A 24715-nucleotide genomic window follows, 5' to 3' on the forward strand; every position below is an offset into this window, starting at 1 on the left:
TTGACATTAACCATACTGGAGACAGATACATGATCCTTCAATAAGTCCAACACAGCCAGTTTGCCAGCATTCAAACAGATGTCCAGAAACACATAGCTGGCCTGAATTTAGGAGCTATGATATTTAGTTGAGTTCCAGAAACACATAGCTGGCCTGAATTTAGGAGCTATGATACACCAAAAAAAAAATTTTTTTTCTATTAAGACATAAGAGCCACACTTAGTGTAAGATGCCACACTATGAGAGCTACCCAGGAACAGAGAGTACCTGACTCTGGCATCCTGCCTGGAGACACCTTTACTGAATGAATGATGGTTATTGAAATTGTTTTTCCTTTCCCATCCTCAATTTTTCCTAACATAAACAGTTGAATTTCAATGGGTTAAAACCACAAAAGATGAGACTGTACTCTATGTACATCCTTTCACTCTAATTATGACCTCCTTGAGCATATGCATTTTATTTCTGAGCACCTTGAATTGTTTCTAGTTACTAAGAAATAGATGCTGGCCTAATTCTTGTTTTCAATTTAATGATCAATTTATTTCGCTAATAACTACTGCCTAATATGAGACTATTAGCACATCACAATAGTGTGAAACATGAAAAAATAAGTGATTTTTATTTGTTTCCATGGGCAATTACAGGACTACTTTTAGGTCTCTTGTGAAGTCCTGAGGGTAACAAATACAAAAATAAACATGCATTTTTGTCTGGGTACATGTAATTAATTTAGTTGGTACCTCTGGACTGAAGCTGAAACGTACCAAATACTACCTACTAAGCATAAAATATTTGCAATAAATTGCAAAAAAATTACCTATTTCACAAAAAGTGTCCCTCATTAAGATGAAAAAGGTCAAATTCAAGGTACTATGTCAATAGAACATTTCAGGAGTGCCTGGGTGGCTCAACTGGTAAAGCATCTAACTCTTGATTTTGGCTCAGGTCATGATCTCACAGTTCGTGGGTTTGAGCCCCACATGGGGCTCTGCACACAGAGGACGGAACCTGCTTGGGATCCTCTCTCGCTTCTCTCTGCCCCTCCCCTGCTTGCTCACTCTTCACTCAAAAAAATAATAAAATAAAATAAATTAAAAAATAGAACATTTCATTAAAAACAACCACCCAAGGGGCGCCTGGGTGGCGCAGTCGGTTAAGCGTCCGACTTCAGCCAGGTCACGATCTCGCGGTCCGGGAGTTCGAGCCCCGCGTCGGGCTCTGGGCTGATGGCTCAGAGCCTGGAGCCTGTTTCCGATTCTGTGTCTCCCTCTCTCTCTGCCCCTCGCCCGTTCATGCTCTGTCTCTCTCTGTCCCAAAAATAAATAAACGTTGAAAAAAAAATTAAAAAAAAAAAAAAACAAACAACCACCCAAAAAACCCCCCAAATCTGGAAAATTCTAGTCACATTCTATTTGGCTTTCTCCTTCCCCTGATCCCCAGCATGCTTTGGTCCTATCCTCCCATTTCACACGTGGTACAAAAGCACTTACACATTCTTTAAGCCAATTCTTCTCTTTTGAATTTTGGCTGTACATCTATGAACAATCTTTCTGGAAAGGAAAGGGAAAAGAAAGCTTTCACCTAACTGGCCAAAGTATTATATGCTCTCTTCCTGGACGGAATGTTTATTGTTTACACAGCCCTTCCCTTACCCTTCAACTTCCTACTTCAAATCCCTAAGGTATGATTATAGATAAGAGTTATTTTCTCAATAAGCTGCTGAAAATACTAATGACATTGCACAAGAATCTAATGCTACAGTACGTAGGCCACAATGGAGAAAATCTTGAGACTTTCCAAGAGGACTCAATTGCATAACAATGCTCCATTTCTCTTAACCCCATTTAAAAGCTTCTTTAAAGCTGTCTCCTCTCTTCGATATTGTTACTATCCACCTCCTAACAACACTTCCTTTAGCTCTGCAGTAACCTCTCTTTTAAAATAAAGAGTTTTGACCCACAACCTCTGTCTGTTACTGTTGCCTGGCAGACCCTATTTCTTCCACTATGCTACACTAACCCATAAAAGGAGAAACATATCATCCTGTGACTTACGGGCTGCTCCCTGATTTTTTCAGATGCTCAAGATTGGCTTTGCTGCTTCATATGTTGCCATAATGGTTTATGTCAATAGTAATCCTTTTCCCAAGGAAGTCCAGAAGTATGTTTCAATAACCATGTTATCATGGAAACCACAAAAAGATGGTGAAGCGAGGCTTCTCTCTAAACTCAGTCACTAGACAGCCTTCTATTTCCACTCATTTCCACCTCTAATTTATCTCAAAACACATCATCGTACAAGAAATACTTATGTAAAAGTTTTAAGGTTTTCTTCTGACCTGTCTCCTGCAAGTAAATATTCATCACAACATTGTAAATAAGGAAAATGAAATAAATGTCATGGTCTTAGTGCAGCAATAATGAAGTTAGGAAAAGTCTAACCACTGAAAATTAAGCGGTTTTACATTCGTGAAGTTTTTTGAATCTTTCCTTTTCATACATTAATTTTTTTTTTTTTTTCTGAGACAGCAAGCTCTTATAGGCACAAGCATGCGAGCAGAGGAGGGGCAGAGGGAGAGGAAGAAAATCTTAAGCAGACTCCATGCCCAGCCTGACCTGGGGCTCGATCTCATGACTTTGAGATCATGACCTGAGCCAAAATCAAGAGCCAGACACTTAACCAACTGAGCCACCCAGGCGTCCCAATCATACTCTCTATTTTTAATGGTATTTCTATTAGTGTAATTCAGTACTGATGTAATTACAAGTAGGGGTTATAAATTTCTTTTTGTCCTTATGGATATTCCTATTATTGGCAGTTCAGACAGTTCCATCTTCTTTATTCATCCACAGTAACTACAAGAGGTAAAAGTGTTTTTTGAGTCAGTCATCAAATCCCCTTGGAAAGCTAGTTCTTCACCAGTAAATGGAGAAAAGAGAAAAACAGATGCCCTCTCTTGCTCAATGTTCTTAGCAAGTATAATCATGCATTATGTTTCAAAACAAAAACAAAAACCACTTAATAAAGCAGCGGAAAAGAATGAAGGAGAAAGGAATGGTTCTGATTAGTCTCACAAGAAACACAATACTTCAATAACTCTGATCAGAAAGGACAGTTTTGTCAATTTTAAACTGGTTTCCACAAACAACAAGCTTATCATTGAAAGGGATGATTTGAAACTGATTAACCCATCTTCTCCAGAAAAAGCAGAGCAGTCATTTTTGAAAGCAATGGAGGAAAAGGATTCCAAAACATTTTCTTTTCTTCAGGATAACCTCAAGAAGGTTGCCCAACTACTCCAGACACCTAATAGACCTAGCTTTAATTTATTTGTTCTATGTGGGGCTCATAATGCCCTTCTTTTATTGCATGCTTTCTTCCTAATCCCTAAATATTCAGTTTACTCATTTTTCTAGGTCAAATTCAATGCTACCTAACCAAAGAATCTTTTCTAATGATTCCAACCAGAAGTCATGTCACCCCTATTCTAAGCTTTCACAAACTGTCATCCATAGCTTTTTAAGAATACTGAATACAGCATTCAGTATAAACCTGATGAATGAAGGTAGTTCTCCCCTCTTTCCCCCTATTATTAGTACTAGAACAATAAAAGTGTATCAAATACCTGACTCCCCTGTGGTTGTCATTACTGAGTCAACTCATTTTTCAAGGAATGGCTACATTTTCTACTGTTTTGTTGAGTTAATATTTTAAAAATTCACTCCATTTCCTCATCTTTCTTTTTATCTAAATATAATCATCTGTTGCAATGAGAGCCAAAAAACATAGACAAATAAAATCCCAAACATTCATTTTGGTGAAAATGTAAGAACTTCTTTCCTTCTGATTTATCAAGAAGTGGGAGAGGAAGGGAAAGAAAACTTATTTGAATTTTACTTCCTTTTATTTCCTCAGCTTATTCTGTGATGAGATTCCAAACAGGAAAATAACTGAACAGACAACAGTCAAAAGACACAACAGACAGCAGTCAAAAGGCACACACACAAAAAGAAGATGTATAATAATTCATGAAATGATCAATGTAACCTCAAATGATGGCAAATTAACTGCGTATATAAAGTTATTATCCGATGCAACTCAAAACTAAAACATAACACATCGTCCTTTAATAACCTCTGAATTTATTATTTAGAAAAAAGTACAGCCTACTATCTGTTAGATTAAATTTGGCCATATATTCTGTTATATTACCAACACATCCAGCCATTTGTGAAACCAAGAAAGAGTAAAATGCACTCTTAGGAGTGGTACTCAACCTTGAAGTGCTGAAAGCTACTTCATCATCTAGCATGGGGACAAACACATGCATGCACATGTGAACATAACACTATGTTGTGTAGAAGGCTCAATATAATCACCATCCTTGTAAATCACTCAGGTATCCACTTATTTTAACATACACAAATCAAGGCAGAGCTCCCTGTGATTCCTACAAGGAGAGCGGAAATCACATTTAACACCTCTCCTCCCACTCTTCTCATTGAAAACTTGGGATTCACAGGTTTTCCCTCTCCTTTCAGTCACTACCAGGCAGCACAACCTGCAGGAAACTATTACAGGTGGACTAGTTTATACATATCATTTAAATACTGTAGGAGTGCAGCTGTGCTTAATATTCCAGAAGTGAGCCAAAAAGCAGAAAAGACTCATTAGATTTCTTCTAAAAAAAGATTAAAGTAACTTCCTGGTTTTAGGATTAGCATTACTCTAATCAAAGCATAATGTCTTGCTGATCTTCCTATCTTGTCTTACACCACTCATAAACTAAAAGTATTGTCACTTTTCTATGTATTATGTGAAATTGTTTTACAGGCTAATTAAGCACAATCTATTGCTTGTGTTGTTACCTAAATCTACATATAACTAGCAAAATATAATTAACAACATTTTCAAATCAGAGATAATTCAGTTACTCATCTATGAACAAAAATTATAAAACATATTTTCCAAAAATTACAATGGTGGTGTAATCTAGCTTTGTTTCCTTTCTGGCCAAGATGAGATATATGATGGGTAATATATTATTGACCTTTTACACTTGGTTCTTTCAAAGCTTCTTCATTTTATTCAGCATTTAGTTTAAATTAAATATTTAAAATTGAAGCTGTTCTATGTTGCAGACATAGCTAAAATGAAGAGCTTCTGTAGCAGCAGTGACCAGATTTTAAATGCAGGTAGATCAATAAAAAAAAAAAAAAAAATCACCAAGCACAGGCTCCATGTGTGAGTGGAATGGTTTATAATAGCTTGCAAATGACTATGTGCTTGCTGTAACCAGCTGTTCTTAAATTATGAATATGCAACCAATTCATGTTAAAGCCAAATCCCTGCACTATTTCTACAGAGAAATCCCAGTAGTTTTGCTTGTTCTACATGTTAGCTCTGTTAAGGATACAAATAGCAGTAAGCTTCCGAACAAATAGGACCAAACTATTGGCATTTCATGCACTGGGTCCATTATCACAGCAGGGGATGTCAATCATTGGTACATTCCTATAACAGCTCAGGCAATATGACAATGATCTCGTAGGAAAAAAAATCAAAATCTCTGCAGCATACTCAAAGTCCTTCTGACAACCTAATGCTTTCTTACTTCAGCCAATCAGAATGTCAGACCTGACCTACTAGAAGACTTGCATCAAGCTTGAAACATTTAAAAACATCAATCATAAAAACAAAGACAGGACATTGAATTATACAGTATTAACCTCCAGGGTTTGCATACAAAGACCTTAGATTTATTTATGTCCCAGTGAGTTAAGAGCTTCAGTACACCGTTCTTTACACCAAACTGACTGCCAATTTGATGAACCTCTCTGCCCTCAGCAGGAGTGCACCGTCTTTGATTAATGAGTGCATGCTTGTGGAAAAGTGTTAAGAGGAGAAAACAGAGGAAAAACACACAATTATGTCTACACATAGCTGAAGTACCAATGCAATAATTATCTTCAAAACAAATACTCCTTTTTCCTTACATACATATGCACACATGTGCACACACAAAATTAGTAAAGGTTCTTATCTGTATTACTTTCATTGTTATATCTAACATTTTTTTGAATGAAAGACATTCAAAAACCAAAGTACAAGTCAAATTTCATAGATTATAAAAACAACTATGTTAAAAGCATTAATGTAAAAGATAGAAAACACCCTATCTTATATAGTAAATTTCTAGATATGTGGGATAAAAACTTTATTTTCACCTCATACTCTTATAAAAGCCTATTCATTTAAAAAACTCAATGTTTAATCTACAAATATCAAGACCATTAAATATTTTACACCTCAAACTGTATTATGAATTGCCACAATTTACATAACATTCAAAATAGATTTAAAAGTCATATAAATTGTTTTGGTTTTCTTTCAGCAAAGATATTGCCAATATTTTATAATTTCATATGTAATTATAAATTATACTCATTGCCCGTAACTTCAAAGCTAATATGGTCAACAGAAAAACTCATGAATGAAAGTTTAAATTTTTTATGATTCTTCTGTTTAGAATTGCCCTCTACCCAATGTAGGAAAATTCCTGCTTAAACAATGGAATGCTGATTTGCACTACACTATAATTAAGACTACATTACCTGTAAAAATGAGTTAAGCATTGAGATTCCTTTTTTAAAAAGTTGACATTTAATATCTTTACCTTAATCCAGTTTATATGAGTATCTGCCTTGACACAAACATCTTATGAGTAAGTGTATTTCTTAAAAACTGAATCACAGGCTAAGGTTAACAGAATACTTTTCTTTTTAAGGAATTGTAAAGCTATTACATAAAAAGAGTTGAGAAAGCATATTACCTGAAAGAAATCTTAGTAATGTGTGATCTATTTAAAAGGAAAACATTTCTATAAACTTATAATTTCAGGAAATCATAATTCTGGTATCACTCAGCATGTACTAAAAGTGCTTACAATTTGTTTATATTGTATAGGAAATCCTTCTAATGCTATTTAACTTAGCAAATCATATATTCGCATCATCAATTTCACATTTTAATATTTTTAAAGGCATCCTATTTTAAATGTTATGAATTTTATGCTCTTTGAAAAACTGTTTTAAAGATTTAAAAATTAAAAATGAATAAATACTGGAACTACAAAAGATCTCCTGACATAGTGAATAAAGTATATTATATCCTTAAACTTATTATCCTAAAGATTTTTTACACAATTTTTCAAAAAATGTTTTCTCTTTTAGAATAATCACTTTATTCTTCCTCTTTTCTATCTCTTCTCCCACTAAATAAATAAATAAACAAATAAATAAATAAATAAAATAAGTAGAAAACACTTAGGCACCAATGGGATGATTTGACACCATTTAGTACCATAGTCTGATAGTTGAAACTATCAATAAAAGTTATTAGTACAATAAAAATATAATTCCCATTTTAAAATCATTAAATGATCACCAATTATTTATTATCTTCACCTTCTTATACAGAAAATTAAACATAAAACTGCCTTTTCCTCAGCAATTCTTTTCTCTTCTGATTACCTTCTGCAACAAAAGTTTAAAGAAATATTTAATCAAACAAGTCAGTATTTATTAAATAAAGTACAATCTTTTAAAACCTTGTGGTATGAAATACTTAATTTTATATAATCAAAAACCTCTTAAAATACCTAACTAGGTAATTTAATTAATCCCTCAGGATATCAAGTATATTAAAAATCATTAAGATGATATAATCTCAACTAGGGATCAAAATCACATTATTTAGTTCGTGCTAAATCACTTCTTTTAGTAGTCCTAGCTAGGAGTAGGTCCGAAACTACAACTTAAAATCTTTTTCTTTGAGAAATCTTTAAACCAAAAGTATTCAAGTTTAACACATTCTTTCACTAATTCAAGGAGGTAAGACAGAAAACAGAAACTTTCATGCAACTGTGATATCCTACATCTTGTATAGTAACACAAAAGTAGCAACAAAGACATTAACAATTGCAGTTCAAGCTGGGAGTGACTGTTCTGTTTCAATTCAATGACACCACTAATGGCTTCTTAGCAGCTCCATGAAATCAACCAGCTGTCAAGTTGATGCATCAGAAGGAACAGTTATGCACTCCCATAAGAAAAAGCAACACATCAGGATGTTTGGCAAAACATCTGCTCCTTTACACTGCAGTTCTATAATAAACATGCAAACAAAGAAATGAGAGAAAGGGCAACAGAATTAAAATTCCAAGGTTTCCATTACAGTCTTAAACGCATTTAAAATAAATGACATAAAAATAAAAACAAATTTCTGCCAACTTGAATACTTTTATTTTAAATCTTGAAAAATGCTAAATGTAATTACTCAGATTCTTCTGGAAAGGCAAAAACTACAGAAAAATCATTTCATTTTAAAAATTGAGAGTAAACTTGTTCACCAAGAAAAATCATTATCATAATGTCATGTACAAAACTCAAAAAATGATACCAAAATATATCCTTCATTCAATTAGTACTTAATAAATTATGTCAAATGCGTTTCCAAGACTGAATACTCTAAAAAATATTTTAAATAGTGTTTGAAAAAGTAAATGCCACTACAGTTCAGCAATAGCTTAACATATAAAACCAGTAAAGATACTATTCTCTGAATTTTAAAATATGTACCTACTCCTACTTTTCTCCAAACCATTATATGAAGACAACAAACAATATTAAGTCCTGATAAATAACTTTCTTTTAAACGCATACAATTTGATCACTCCCCCCCTCCCAAAAGACTCTTCTTGTTTGCCATTACAGGCTGAAAATAATTTTGATTACAGCCATTCATTTCAAACACTTGTAAAATTTTACTTTTTTCTATCTGAAACTTATAAGTGCCTCAATGTTGTCTAAATTATTGATTATGCAGCACAGTGACAATATGTACAGTGTTCACAATAGGTGTGAGACATCAAATGTACTTAACTACCATTTTCTTAAACTACTTATCCTCTGTTGCTTGCCATTTATAATCTGCCAAATCTTCTAGTCCTTTGTTGCATGTATAATTTAAAACCATCTGTTCTATGTGCTTTTAACTATTTAAACATTTTTCACCTACCTACAATTCACATAAATGGCAGACATTCAATTCAGTTAGGCTTTCTATATAGCGTTTTACATAAAGCAAATTCCAAGATAAATAGCATAGCAAACACCACCAAAGAAGACTGCTACAGAGATAAAAACATACTACTACATACAATGTAAGTTCTTATGTGTTAGACAAACCTTTTCAGAATTGTTTCTATTACCTTTTTTTTTTTTTTTTTTAGTTAATTGTAGTCAGTGTTTTTTCCCAACCGAGAAGACAAAGAGAATGCAAATTAAATACAGACAGTTTCATGTCCTTGTTAGAAGAGAAGTAAATATGCTGACTGAAAATGACTACAGGAGACAGAATTCCACTTTCCCATTCAATTTACAGTGCTTTTATTTATATACCAGTCAGTGTATCATTAAGTTTGGTCATGTGACCCACCGAACTTCTGTGAGGTGAAAAACTACGTTAGACAAGCAAATTAAAACAACACTATTTTTATTGTTTATTTTTTCATAATGGCTGACAAGGAGCTTACAGCTTGAGGTTATAAAATATATTTTAAAATAAATTTTGTCTTTTAAATACTAACTACATTTTTACCAATCGTTTGATTTAATATCTGCTACTAAATTTTAAAAGTATCCAGTATCTCCAGGTATTTTCATAGTTGTTTTTGCAAAATGCAAGGAAATATGTAAAAAATAATTTAATTACAAAAGGGGATCTAGGTAATCTAAAGTCATTATACGTAAAATGTTAACCAAGCTGATTAAAGAAAAATCCACAGCAGAGTGGAGTAAATGAGAAAGGGAATACGCTGATTAAAAATAACATTTGAAACCTTTAAAGAATAATAAAAAAAAAAACCAACACGTAGACAAAAGCTAGGTGACTATAAAAGTTTATACCATTTTTTTTTTTTTTACACATTTTCCACCTGTTACCAAAACAAAACGTATAGACGCTGAGGGTTCATTTTGAGAGCAGAACCCAAAAATAAGCAGCACAACTTCTCTAACCAGTAAGTTACACGGTCCTTTAAAGCAGGGAAAAAATTAAGCGAAAAATTGACTCTTGGGAAAATCTCTCGATAAAGTTTACATGACGTCACTGGGCCCCCTGAACATTCCCTAAACTTTGAGTCTTTTCCACACACACTTTTTTGCCTTTCTACGCCTTCTTTCCCTTTCTCAAAAATAAAAAAGGGGAGACTTGGGAATAAAAATTGCCCAAGATGGCGAAACGCTTGTTGTTTAGAGGGCAGGGGAAAAAATGGAGGATATTGTAATATACACAAAGGGATAAATTTCAACAACTCGGCCAAGGACTGCAGCTGCTTCTCTCTTTATAAGGAAGCAACACACAAAAGATAAATACAGAGGGAGAGAAAAGAAGAGAAAAATCTCCCAAATAGCAGGGCCAGCTCTTACTCTGCAAACACTTCCTTCCTTTCCCAAGTCCCAATTCTGGGGTTCATGGAACTACTTTAAGGGGAGGGTTGACGCGAAAGAGAAAGGGGGGAGGGGAGCGACAAGAAGATTAAAAGAGCGAGGAAGAGTTGAGGGCTGGCGGCTGTTCTCGGGGAGAACTGCTAGGAGACAGACATTACTGTAGGAAAAGCTGTGCTCCTCTAACCTCTGTGTACAGACGTACATCTTCCCAAGTATCCAGATCCTTTCCCAGTCCCACCTGCCCCCATAACACGCCCCGCGCCCTCAGCCCATTTTCTGAAAACTCTGGAGCTCCAAAGCTACCCAGAGAGAGCTAAAGAGGCCCGAACTGGGGAGTGGGGGGGGGCGCAGCTCATCAGTCCTAAAGGGAAGAGGGGGCGGAGGCAAAAAGGGGCAGCAGTAGGCGGACTGGGGTCGGGGGGGGGGTATCTTGAAACTACCCCGACAGGGATTGGGGGAGCAGCGTATATTCGCTCGTAGGAACGGCGATCGCAACAGTGCCAGAGGTTATCGTTTGAGAAGCAAAAGTGTTGGCGGCCCCCCGAGCTCTGGAAGCCGAGAGGAGGAGGAGGCGCGCAGCCCCGGCGGCCAGGCTGGGCGGCCGGCACAAAGGAAGCGGACTCGCGGCGGCGGCGGCGGCCCGCGGCCCTGCTGCACCGAAGTCCCGCACCGGCAGCCAGGAATAAAGTTTACATTCTCCGGAGACCGCACCCCCCACCTCCCACCCAGGACCGCGTCCTCCTCCCCCAAACTCCGCTCGGGACCCCGAGCACCGCCCCAGCCTTCCAGCCAGCACAACAAAGAGACACACAGACCGGCGAGGGTAAACAGCCGCTGAGGGCGAGCAGGGCGGGCAGGGCGAGCGCCGCGAGACCAGCAACTCCGGAGTCCCCGCTCGCAGGAGCGTAGTTTCTCCTGTTCTGCTGCAGCCGGCTCGGTAACATTTGCAATTTTCGACTTCACCCGCACCCCTCACACCCGAACATTTTGAACTCACCTTTACTTTCGAACTGAGAGTTGCGGTGGGTGGGATTTTTGTCTTCCCCAGATGGTTGAAGGTTACGATTTTTGTTTTTGGAAACCCTACCACCTCCTTATCTCGATTATTATTTTTGCAAGAAAAGTATAAAGAGAGTTGGAGTGGAGGTGAGATTTGTGATCGGGAAAGCCCTTGACTCCCTCCTTCTCCGCCTTCCGCCTCTCTCTGATTAGTTCCTATCCAGCAGCAGATTGAAGCAGGAGATGATTCTTCTCAAGGTTTGTTCAGCAGCTTCACTTCTAGGCGAAGGCTTCATGAACCAAGTGACGTCAACCAACAAGGCTTCTCTCTCTCTCCTCTCTCTAACAATGAAAGTTGCTGTTAACAAGGGAAAAAAGAGAGAGAATTGTTTATACCATTTCAGTTCCAATAATAAATGACCTATCAGCTCCTAAAGGAGCCAAGGGAGGGAGGGGGGTTGCTTCTTTCTCCAAGAATACTATAGCTTCGAGTTTGCAACCGTTCCTTGTCCCAGGAAAAAAGTTAAGAAACTATTTTTTTTTTTTTGCTTTCAAAAGTAGGGCAGAAAATAGGATTGAAAACCTAATTTTAAAAAACGTAAACTGGAAAATAGGGAGCATAAATTAATCATTCTCACCTAAACTTTTTTTCTCGTAAACTCATAATTCGGTAGAAGTCTGTAAACCAACTAAATTAATATGCCAAGAATTCATGGATGTTTGGAACTCAAAAAACAGGACGCAAGATGGTCCGGGATAAAACGCTATTGCCCAAACACGGGCAAATTAAACTAGCTGTAGTGTTGATGCACTGAAATAAATTTAAATAAAACGTTAAAACAGTAAGTCGTTTTAAAGTTATAAATTAAAACTGTAAAGGGTAATCTCAATTGTAGTTTTTCCCTCCAATTTCTGAGGTCAAAAAAGTGGAGGGGGAGGGAACTAATTGTAGGAATTGAGCATTTTTTGAAGAATCAAGTTAAGACTGGTAGCTCATTGCTCCATTTTTAAACTACACAGGAGGTATGCTTTTTGTCTACCCCCCAATCTCCTCCCAACTTTCTGTTTACCCTTCCATTTCTCCCTCACCCCCCAATTCCAACATCCTGAAACCAATAAAGGTGAAGCACACCCTATTCCCTCCTGGATACACCACCCCATAGCTTCCTAAAAATGATTCTTAAAAAGCCTTAACTTTGGCTAATGTTTTATTACACAGGAAGATATATAATTTTTTTTTTCCCACTGAGGTAGTGTTTTTTCCCCACAACACATTAAAATCTCAAAGTTCATATAATAAAAAATTTCATGAGTTAATTTTCAGGATGAAGAGCAAGTGAAAGGCAAGCTACGGAAGAATAATTTGACCATATAAGTATATTTTGTACATACATTTGTGGATAAATGTATCTTAAAAGATGCTATTGTTTTATGTTTCCTCTTCAGCCACTGGCTGTGATTTTAATTGTGCTGGAGGATCTTCATTAGTATTAACACATGGGGAGATTTCACAAAGCTGCTTCATTAGGGGGGAAAAAAAAGCTTGGCAGACTAGGTCTTTTTGCATGCACTGAGAATGTCAGCCTTACCTCGGTCATTTGTAACATAATAAGTGCAAGTACAATGATTGCAATGCAGGAGCACTGGGGGAAGGGCAGAAATACTGCCTGTCTAATAGGGATATCTGAAAAAAAGGCTGCTCATTACACAGTAAAATGTATGCTAAAAATTAGTGAAGATGATGTCTCAGGAGACTGATGCTAAATAAATTAATGTGCTGATATGTTTTTAATTATTATTTTTGTAGTAGTTTATTTCGTTCTCAGGATTCACATTGAGCAGCAAAGCTGCGCTAGCACTTATTGATTTTTTTTCCCTGCCACATTCCCGGAATACAGATTTTAATCATTTCACTACACCACACTCAGTAATTTCATTAAAAACTGGAACCTTCCATCCCCAGAAAAGCATTTAATTTCAATGACATACAATTTCTCTCTTAGCAGAAAACTGTCTCTACAGTAAAAGCTGGCCTAAGGTTCAAATGCATAATTTAATCCTGAGTTTTCCATGCTCTGCATTCCTTTGAAGCTATAATTTGAGTAACTACCTAATAACTGTAATAAGGACAATAATTTCCTTATAATATATTATTAACTCATATTTAATTAACTCAGAGGCCAAGCTCTGTACATGTATGACTGGGTCAAGAGTTCTACAATCTCAAAATTTACCAATAATGTTCCAGAAGAAAAATATAGATTAAAATACAAGTATGAATGCTAGCATTTAGATATTCCAGCCAAATTAATATGCAAAAAAGTTCATGAATTTTAAATAATAGTGGTCATTACTCAAATAAACAGTATTTTAAAACATGTGGAAGGAAACCAGGCAACTCACTAATTCTATATATAAAGAATTATAATATTGATATTTCAAAACAATCCATTTCTGACAGTTTAATCACTAGATTTACTATAGAGAAAGTATTCAATTTTGAAAACATTTTTTTTAAAAGGGCTATATTTAAGTTGCCTCAATTTTCATACAGAATTCTCTTAAACATTTCTCTTAAAGTTAAATGGCACACTTGAGTAATTTGGATACCAAAGGATATTTAAATACTTCAAAAACAATATACAGCAAAGTAGGTTTCAATTTTAGGTTACAGTAATATTCTGAAATGATAGTGGGTTGAAAATGGCACATTGGTTTTCCAAACAATAGGTTTTATACGGATATGTAATTTATATTGCCTGCTTTTAGAGAAGAAACCTGTGGGAAAAACATTTGATATAATTCACTTATTACTTTGAATATATATCTAATCAACAGAAAAGACTGATACATCTCTAATAAAAATGATTAACTTATATAAAAATCAAAACTCATATTAAAAATTCCTATCATTCCTCTGGGTGATTTTAAAACCATAATCCAAAAAAAAAGTTTTAAGACTATGTATATATAATCTCAAGTTGCCATCACATACAACACAAAGCTTCTCCTTGGTTGAATGATGGAAGTAACTTACACAAAATAAGACTAAGTGTTGTCAAAATGTTAGAAAAAAGGATAAAAGTAGTGATAATACAGAACTTGGTTTTACTGCCTACAAAATATTTTAAAACTGTGTATTTTATATTTTATTATCAAAACTATATATATTTATTATATAATTTGGAAAATATTTTTGCAATGCTCAGAGTTGAAATGCAATTAAATGTAAATCAATAATTAACAAAACAGTGGATAAACGAAAAACTCAGATTAACATCTAAAATTCATAAGATGAATTTCTACATTTCAATAAAAAAAGCTTCAATTTATATATTTAAGTATATATTTAAAATAATTTGGTGCTTTTTGGGAGTTCAAATATATTATCTAATTTATACATTTAAAACTGATTTTTTAAAAAACAGCATACTAGAAATTTAAAACTGGATTATGCCAGTATTTGATACCCTCTTACTATGAAGTTGTGCTTATTTTTAATGATTCCTTCCTTTTTTTATGTTATCACATTTGATTGTTTCAGAGATTACAACACAGTCACAGAGTTGGGGGGTGGGGAGATAATTACTATAGTTATAAAATAATTTGGCTCCAGTAGCACTTAGTTCTTTGCCTAAGATCATCATCTAAATTAGTACTTCATCTTCAGAATTCTAAAATAAATTGAAAACACATCTTTTCTAATATTACTGATAACTATTTCTGAAATTCTATCTATGATACATACCTAACCCATGCTACCACTATATGCCACCACTAGATGTAAATTTTGTACTTTCTTCTGTAAAGTAGCATCTATTTTTAGGATCAAAATAAAACTTCTTAAATAGGTAGATATAGAGATAAAGATGGTTAGGTATCAAATTTATTACTATGGGTATAATACGTGGATCTTCAAAGAGTAAGGAATTGACATGTACAGAGAACAAAGTCTATAAAGGCTGACTACAAAAAGCCAAACGAATGAGAGATCTCAATAGTGGAACAAGCTGGCCACTGTCATGTCTTGTTTCAGTTTCAATCAGTACAAACTAATGAAGAGTTATTTGTTTTCATTCATTGAACAAACATGTGAGTGCTCGCTATATGCTATGCGCTCTGCTACAGGCTGGAAAAACATGAAAAGCTCATATTCTGGTTGATGTTGAAAGTGTGAAATTCCTGGGAGATTAGCGACTCACATAAATCATATTATAAAGATACAAATAATGAAGTTTTGTTAGAATAAAGAGGATGGGGCAACTAATTCTGACTGTGAGTCTCAAAAAGAGCTTTATCAAAGGGATGCCATTTGAACTGCATCTCAAAAACTGACAGCTTACCAGCTATTCGAGAAGGGGCAGATCCTAAGTAAAAGAAACCATAAGTTTAAATACAAAGAGCTACTAAGTCTGGTGCCCATCCACTAGTGAGAATACCAGTGCAACAGGAATTTCAGTGTGAGGTGTATCAGGGATGAAGTAGGGAAAGGAGGGTAGGATCTGAGAGTGAAAGGCCTGATACATACCATGGTAAGACGGCTGAATTTATTCTGAGTGCCAACAAAGGTGAGCAAAGGAGTGACATGATCAACCTTGTTTTTAGGGAGCAGCAACTGTCTAGGTGCATTGTCTAGTGCAAATGATAGACTGTAGTATGAAGTGCTTAACGGTCCATGAGAAAGACGTTAAAAGACAGTGGCATTAGAGATTCAAAGTCAGATATTTTTGAGGTAAAATGTGGATTTGGTGACCAACTGAAAACACACAGAGTTAAGGGAGAGGAAGGACTGAAGGAAGACTAGTGGGATTTCTGGCTTAAAAAACCGGATAAATGGTAGAGTCATTTGTAAGGCCATTTTTAATGGAATTATCAGAATCCATTGCAAAGGTTTTTTTGTTGTTGTTTTTTCAATGTACATACCCAGGGACAATATCAAGAGATTCAGTAGGTCGAGGGTGGAAACCAAGTATTTCTTTCCTTTTTAAAAGAACTCTGACAGTGTTTCAGATAAACACTCCTAATTAAGAACAGTATTATAAAATTGATTATAAAATTCAGTTGGAAGAAAAAAAAAGCCCTGAAAAAGAAGAGCATTGAAAGTGTGTGTGGAGGTCCCACATCGGATACTAAAATATGCTATATATATGGCCTTTATAATTTACATTTGGCCTTGGCACCTGAGAAAAAGACCAATGAAACGTAATAGAAAATTGAGAAATTGACCCAGGTGCATATGGAAATTTAACATAGATAAAAGCTGAATCTCAAAGCAGTGAGGAAGAAATGGACTTCTTAATAAGTGGTATTGGGATATCTGGGTAGTCATAAGAGATGAATTAGGATCTGTTCTAAAAATGAATTTTAAAAAGAACAGATACTTAAATATAAAAATTTGAACCACATCAGTACTAGGAGAATTTATGGGTCAATCCTTCTATAATTGGAGGGTAGGGAAAACATCTCTAGTAATGGTTAAAACTAAATGCAATAGTGTGAAATACTGGCAATACATAAAATACATTAAAATACATGAAACTAAAAAGGTTTATATGGCACTTAAAGAAAGAGGTTTTATATGGCAAAAAAAAAGAAAAGAAAAAATACCACAAGAACAATGACAAATGAGAAGCTTAAGAAAATATTTTAACTTATATGAGATAATGGAATAACCCTATATATAAAGAGTATCTAAAAATGAATAAAAGACCAACACCCTGATAGAAAAATGGCAAGAGATATGAACAGATATTTTAACAAAAATAAATGCAAATGCCCCTTACACAGAAATATCCTCAACCTCGCTGATAAGAGAAACACAAATTAAGAATCACTGAGATAGGAGCGTCTGGGCAGCTCAGTCAGTTAAGCATCTGACTTGGCTCAGGTCATGACCTCATGGTTCCTAAGTTTGAGCCCTGCATCAGGCTCTCTGCTGTCAGCAGCAGAGAAACTCTGCCCCTCCCCGCTCATCTCTCTCTCTCTCTCTCTCAAAAATAAACATTAAAAAAAGAAGAAGAAGAATCACCGAGATACTATTTCGCACCCAACAAATTGGCAAAAATCCAAGTTTCACAACTTGTTAGAAAGGCACTTGTGGGGAAAAGGACCCTCTAAAATATGCTTGTTGGAGTGAAGGATGTAAAATCCCCAACAACAGAGAATTTGACAGTATCTAGCAAAGTAACATATGCATTTCTTTTCTGACTAGCAAAACCCATTTCCAAGAATCTGATCAACACTGACAAAAATAAAAAATAGATATAAGAAGATATTCACTGAAGCACTGTTTGTTACCGCTAAAGTGTGGAAATAACCCAAATGTTCATCACAGGGAAATGGTTGAGTTAATTATGGTACATGCAGAGTATTACGCAATTTTTTTAAATTAAAAAAAAAATTTTTTAATGTTTATTTTTGAGAAAGAGAGACAGAGCATGAGCGGGGGAGGGGCAGAGAGAGAGGGAGACACAGAATCTGAAGCAGGCTCCAGGCTCTGAGCTGTCAACACAGAGCCCAAGGTGGGGCTCAAACCCGTAAGCTGTGAGATCATGACCTCAGCTGAAGTCAGACACTTAACAGACTGAGCCACACAGGTGCCCCTATGCAATTTTTAAAAATAAATAAGGAAGGAATGCATATAGTATGAAGTATTTCACACCTACCGAATATATTAAGTAAAACAAACAAAAAAAAAAAGCAAGGTGGATAAAAACATCAATGGTATGCTACCATTCTTACATATATTTACCTAATTTTTTAAATGAAAGGAAAAAAGTCAAAACTTTAAAAACATGATCACCTATAAGGAGAAAAGGAACAAGGTAGAAAATACAGAATAGTAGGAAGTTTTCACATAAGACTTGTTTTGTAGATGTGATTTTAGAACCATATAAAGTAATTTACATAATTAGAAAACAAAAACAAATTAAACTTAAAAACACTCCCATTAAATGAAAGTTAATGAAATGAACGAACTTGACTGCATATGGAGTTCCATACAGAGAATATTTCAAGTGCCTTTACATACAATACTTTTTTTAAGTTTATTTATTTATTTTTGAGAGACACAGAGACAGAATGAGAATAAGTGGGGGAGGGGCAGAGAGAAAGTGGAACAGAGGATCCAAAGCAGGGGCTGTGCTGGAAGCAGATAGCCTGGTGCAGGCACAAACTCACGCACCATGAGATCATTACCTGAGAGAAGTCTCACACTTAACTGACTGAACCACCCAGGTGCCCCTACATACAATAATTTTTAAAAACCACACACAAACAGTAATTTAACAGCATATCCCTCATAGGATATAAACTAAAAAATAACTTTAAAGCAGCAACAAAACAGGAACTTAAATTGCTATCACTAACCATATTTTTGTGGTATGAACTGGTGTTGTTACTGTAATATTGTTGCATGCACAGTCTGAGATAAAGCAAATGGATGTTTTGCAAACAGCAAAGTTAGTGTTTTTAAAAATTAATTTTTGCTACGGGACAAAAAAGAAACAGATATAAAATGAATGAGTTACATGAACTCTCTGATCCTGAATTTGAACTCTGATCCTGAATTAGGATATATAAATGAACTCATTACATATTTTATATTTAAAAATATATACTTCTTAGTTTTGCTCACTGTAAAAGCCTTAAAAACAGGGACCATTGCAGAAGCAACAAGCACACACCTGTGTACCCATATTATAGTCTCTAAACACCATTTGCCCTGAAAAGAATTCCTTGATGTCAAGGCTGATTCCAGGTTCGGGATAGGAAATGTCCCAGATAAGCCTAGAATACCCTATTACACCATTAAGCATGGAAACTATCCAGATTATTGGCTTCATGCTAAAAGGACTAGAGAAACAATTTAAAGAGGACAAATAGAAGTGACTCCCACTGGCCAAAGATGAGACAATTTGAACAACTACAATGGAATGAAACATAAATATCTTAATATATAAATTTATAATGATACTCTTTTAAAAATCTCATTTTTCATCTTTGAAGGATGCCAGGAACCAACTCATAATTTTGAAAACTGGTAAATAAAGGAAACAAGAATTTATTCAACATTTCCTACCAAATGTGCCTTTGGGAATCTAATTTGAAATTGTGTTGCAATATATACTGCTATATATCTGAATGTATGTGTGTGTCTATATATACAAAGATTTCAACATTAGATTTCATTTTTTACAAAAGAAGCTTAAAAATGTTACTGGTCTGGGTGCCTGGGTGGTTCAGTCAGTTAAGCATCTGTTTCTTGATTTTGGCTCAGGTCATGATCTCACGGTTCTTCGGATGGAGCCCCCCCATGTTGGGCTCCATGTTGACAGCATGGGGCCTGCTTGGGATTCTCTCTCTGCCCCTCCCCCTGTTCATCCTGCACTCTTTCTCTCAAAATAAATAAATAAACATTGTTAAAAAATGTTATTGGCCTGTACTAATGGTTACTGTTCAAGTACACAATTAACCTGTGAGCTTCAAGGCAGAAAAAACAAAGAGGAAACATAATACCATTCTCCTTATCTGGTAAATAAGAAACTTAACAACTTATTTTATTTATTTATTTATTTATTTATTTATTTATTTATTTATTTATTTATTTATTTTAATATAATTTATTGTTAAATTGGCTTACATACAACACCAAGAGCTCATCCCAACAAGTGCCCTCCTCAATGTCCATCACCCACTTTCCCCTCTCCCCCACCCCCATCAACCTTCAGTTTGTTCTCTGTATGTAAGAGTCTCTAATGGTTTGCCTCTCTCCCACTCTGTTTGTAACTTTTTTTTTTTTCACCTTCCCTTTGCCCATGGTCTTCTGTTAAGTTTCTCAAGATCCACATATGAGTGAAAACACAGGACATCTGTCTTTCTCTGACTGACGTATTTCACTTAGCATAATAACATCCATTTCCATCTGCATTGCTGCAAATGGCATGATTTCATTCTTTCTCATTGCCAAGTTGTATTCTAGGACCAAAATTCAATCCTAAGCATAATTTTCACTACTTCCCTTATATTTTGTTAGTTATCTTATTATTGTTATTTTTCTTTAAATAGACTCCATGCCCAGCATAGGGCTTGAACTCACAACCCTGAGATGAGGAGCTGGATCCTCTACTGAGCCAACCAGGTGTCCCCTTCACTCCTATTAAAAACTGAATCAACAGGCACCTGGCTGGCTCAGTTATAATAGAGCATGTGACTCTTGATCTCCTGATTGTGACTTCAAGCCCCATGCTGGGAATGGAACTTACTTTATGAAAAAATAAAAAAAAATAAAAACAATAAAAACTGAATCAGATCAGTCCATATTGTTTACAGACAATTGTGCCCTGGGAATAATGCAATATGAGAAATAATATTCAAGTGTCAACTCTTTAACTAGTATAGTAATGTTGTTCCTTGTCCTACAGCTTTCAGTCTATCAATACAGATTCCAACACACCTTTTCCAGGACATTTTTTTGGCTCAAAATCTAATTGTGATCCAAATTTTTTCAATTTCTTCCCCTTTAACATGGATTTTCACTGACCTTAAAAAAGTTGTCAAGCATTTCACTCTCATAAGTGAACTGCATATAGGTAAAAAGCTCATTCATACTCTTCACATAAAAGGTTTCATCCAACTGTAAAGCCAAGTATCTATTAGCATGTACATGTTAGAGTAACTGTGCATTCATACTGTATATCATTGATAGTACAGTGTCCAAATGTATCACATTAAAGGAATATTGCCAAAAGTTCATTCTGACTTATTGCCAGACATAATATTTATTATTTTGTTGCTTGTTTAATAAGCTTGGCAAATGTGTGGCTTATAACTGCTTTTTTGCTCTGAGGAATGCAACACTGAATTAATACTTTCTTAGCTTTAGTGTCTTCACTTTTAGAGACAAAAATACTGGAAAGTAATATTTTGTGTTTATTCTGGGAAGCTTTTACTATTTTTCCAGAATAGTTTACAAAAAATGTCATTTGTTTTTTCTTTAAAAAGAGTCAAAGATATTAAAATATCCCTAGCCCAAATGAATTCAAATTACTTTTTATGATCTCACTCTTTCCCCCTATATATTTATAACCTTTCTTCCATTCTTTATTGAAGAAAGACAATCCAAAAGAGAGAGAAAAATTATCCTCCTGAGATACAAAACAAATGACAGAAATCACCTAGAAACAAGGTAATATAAACTGGATTTAAAAAAAAAATTAATGTTTATTTTTAAGAGAGAGAGAGAGAGAGAGCAGGGGCAGAGAGAGAGGGAGACACAGAATCCGAAGCAGGTTCCAGGCTCTGAGCTGTCAGCACAGAGCCCCAATATGGGCTCAAACTCATGAATCCTGAGATAATGACCTCAGTGGAAATTGGACACTTAACTGACTGAGCCACCCAGGCGCCCCAAGCTGGATCTTTTAAAAGAGGGGAAAAAAATTATGAACACTGAGGTATTTATTATGGTTAAACTATAAGGAGAGGGAGACAATTCAGAAGGAGCTTTTTTTTTTTTTTAAGGTAATCTCTATACCTAATGTGGGGCTCAAACTCACAACTCCAATATAGAGTCAGTGGCCTACTGACTGACTCAGTCAGGTGTTCCTCATCTAGAGCTTTTGTTGCAGCTTTTATGTGCAGCTTTTGTTGGAGGAATTAAGTCAAGTTCACTGAGATTTTCTTGGAAGTTCACCTTAACTACTGAGGGGAGGAAACATATCTTTATTCTGAGGGACACAGCCCTTAGGATTCAGATTATTCCTTTAGTTTAGGAGTCTTGAAGCCTCTGTTTCTGCCTCAAAATTACCCTATCCTTCACGTTTCACCTTTCAGTCATCTCTTCCCAGCAGCTGTTTATATTTCTGCTTACTAAGAAAGAGAATAATATATTGAGACACTATACATCTATTCTCTACTATTATAAGTGTATCAGTGATGAATTTCAAGATCATCATTAATCTTGAGATTAAGGGAAGCTTTTAGGGAGTAGATGTAAGGTTGGGCACCACACTGTGCTTCAACAAATCTTTTGTTTCTTTCCCTTGCTGTCATCTTTTGAAATGTATGATATGAGATTCCATCCTGTTTCTCATTTCTGGTTACTGCTAGTGAACATTTTGTTTTGTTTTGGGTTTTCTTCTGGTTCTTACTTTCATTTTTTTAATGTTTATTTATTTGTTTTGATAGAGAGTGAGAAAGCAAGTGGCGCAAGAGCAGAGAGGGAGAGAGAGAACTCCAAGCAGGCTCTGCACTGTCAGCGTGGAGCCCAACCTCATGAATCATGAGATAATGACCTGAGTCGAAATCAAGAGTGGGACACTTAACTGACTGGGCCACTCAGGTGCCCTCCGCTTTTTTTTTAATTGTTGTAGCTCATATCATTAACTATCAGAAGAATGAAATTCTGTAGCTTCTTTCTACCATCTTTACACAAAAGCCTCTTTTTAAAACAATTTTTAATGTTCATTTATTTTTGAGAGAGAGACAGAGTGTGAGCAGGGGAGGGGCAGAGACAGAGGGAGACACAGAATCCAAAGCAGGCTCCAGGCTCCGAACTGGCAGCACAGAACCCAACACAGAGCTCAAACTCACAGACCAGAAGATCATGACCTGAGCCTAAGTTGGATGCTTAACCAACTGAGCCACCCAGGACCCCTACACAAAGCCTCTTAACTGAAAACATAGTTAATTGAAAGCATATTTGTTATATTTAGATGGTATGACACATAATACCAAAGCTTATATCTAGAGGAATTTTTGTCTCTACTAAAATCTTTTCATACCTCCTTTAATTACTATACCATACCAGGTCTTTTGTTTCATTCAGTTGTTTAATTGTTCGAGAAATTCTTACTGAAATTCTATTTATATGTCAAGTATTATTATAGATGCTAGGGATGCAGCAATGAAAAAAGTAAACCTGCCTTATAGGGCTTACTTTCTTGTAAGGAGAGATAGGCAATAAACAAACAAGCAAACACAGTATGTACCAGGGTCAGAAAACTTCCTCTATCAAGGGCCAAACAGTAAATGTTTTAGGCTTTGTGGGCCATGCATCTCTGTTGCAATCTCCCAACTCTTACAGTGAAAAATAAAAATTAAAAAAAACAGCCACAGACAATGTATAAAAAGGCAGGCATAGCTGTCTCCTGAGAAAATCTTACGTACAAAAACAGACGGTAAGATTTAACTCACTGGCCATACTTTGCAGATTCCTGTTATATATGACTATAACAAGTATTATGGAGAAAAAATAGTAGAGGCAAGATGTATAAGTAGGTCTAGGAATAGTGAAAAAGGGCCCCACTAATAAGATATTTGGGCAAAAACCTAAAAAGAAGTGAGTGAATAAGGCATGTAGACATATAGGGGAAGAGCTTCCCAGGCAGAGGGAACGAGATTTGCAAAGGTCCTGTAGTGAGAGCATGCTTAGTTTGTTCAAGAACAGTAAATAGGAGGGGCGCCTGGGTGGCTCAGTCAGTTGAGCATCCCAGCTCAGGTCATGATATCACAGTTCATGGGATCTAGCCATGCATCAGGCTCTGTGCTGACAGTGTGAGCCTACTTGGGATTCTCTCTCAAATAAAAATAAAATCTCAAAGTCAACTAAAGATTACATATTGACAATTGGGTTTACAACAAAGCATCATAGCTGTTTCACTGAAGTGGTTAGAAAGATTTTTTAAAAACTTCTTTCAGTTAAGGAGTAAGTCTTTATAAAGTCCCCCCCCACCCCCCAACAACGCAGGGTTTGGGAAGTATTTTCTAAGCTCTTAAAGAATCCGGGAATATGTTTATGTTTCTTTTAGAAATGAGACACAAATCAGTTGAACACAAAATTCTTAAATCAATCTTTTCCCCTTAAAATTTTCTATTTCTTACAGAATTTTACTGTAATTGAGTCCATTCAATTGAGCCTGAAACATGTAAAATTTTTTTATGCTTTTACTGTTAAGTAATCTCTACACCCAACATGGAGCTCACACTTACAACCCTAGATCAAGAGTCGCATGTTCTACTGACTGAGCCAGCCAGGTGCTCTAAGATTGCTTAACAATTAATGGAAATTAAATTTTATTTCCTTATAGGTAACATGACTCTTCCGAGTGTCTATTCTTATTATAATTCAAAAATACAGTCAGGTGGATTTAAGAATTGTTCTCTGTTAGGGGTACCTGGGTAGCTCAGTCAGTTAAGCGTCTGAC

At 35.5% G+C, this 24715-nt stretch overlaps 1 protein-coding gene across 20 annotated transcripts in view; it reads right to left on the bottom strand.

Moving 5' to 3' along the window:
* BAZ2B (bromodomain adjacent to zinc finger domain 2B) overlaps positions 1 to 11746 on the bottom strand; it is a 322262-nt gene extending 310516 nt beyond the window's left edge. For 14 of the 20 annotated variants that reach the window (XM_030328088.1, XM_030328087.1, XM_030328086.1 and 11 more), the window contains exon 1: positions 11512 to 11595. The gene's annotated coding sequence lies outside the window, so the exon portion shown is untranslated. Of the gene's footprint in view, positions 1 to 11511 lie in introns of all 20 variants that reach the window. The other 6 variants (XM_032594416.1, XM_030328089.2, XM_030328083.2 and 3 more) reach the window with 3 other exon arrangements.
* Positions 11747 to 24715: the final 12969 nt, after the last annotated feature.

The sequence above is a fragment of the Lynx canadensis genome, chromosome C1 (genome assembly GCF_007474595.2).
Source record: "Lynx canadensis isolate LIC74 chromosome C1, mLynCan4.pri.v2, whole genome shotgun sequence".
In the NCBI taxonomy this organism is placed as follows: domain Eukaryota; kingdom Metazoa; phylum Chordata; class Mammalia; order Carnivora; family Felidae; genus Lynx; species Lynx canadensis.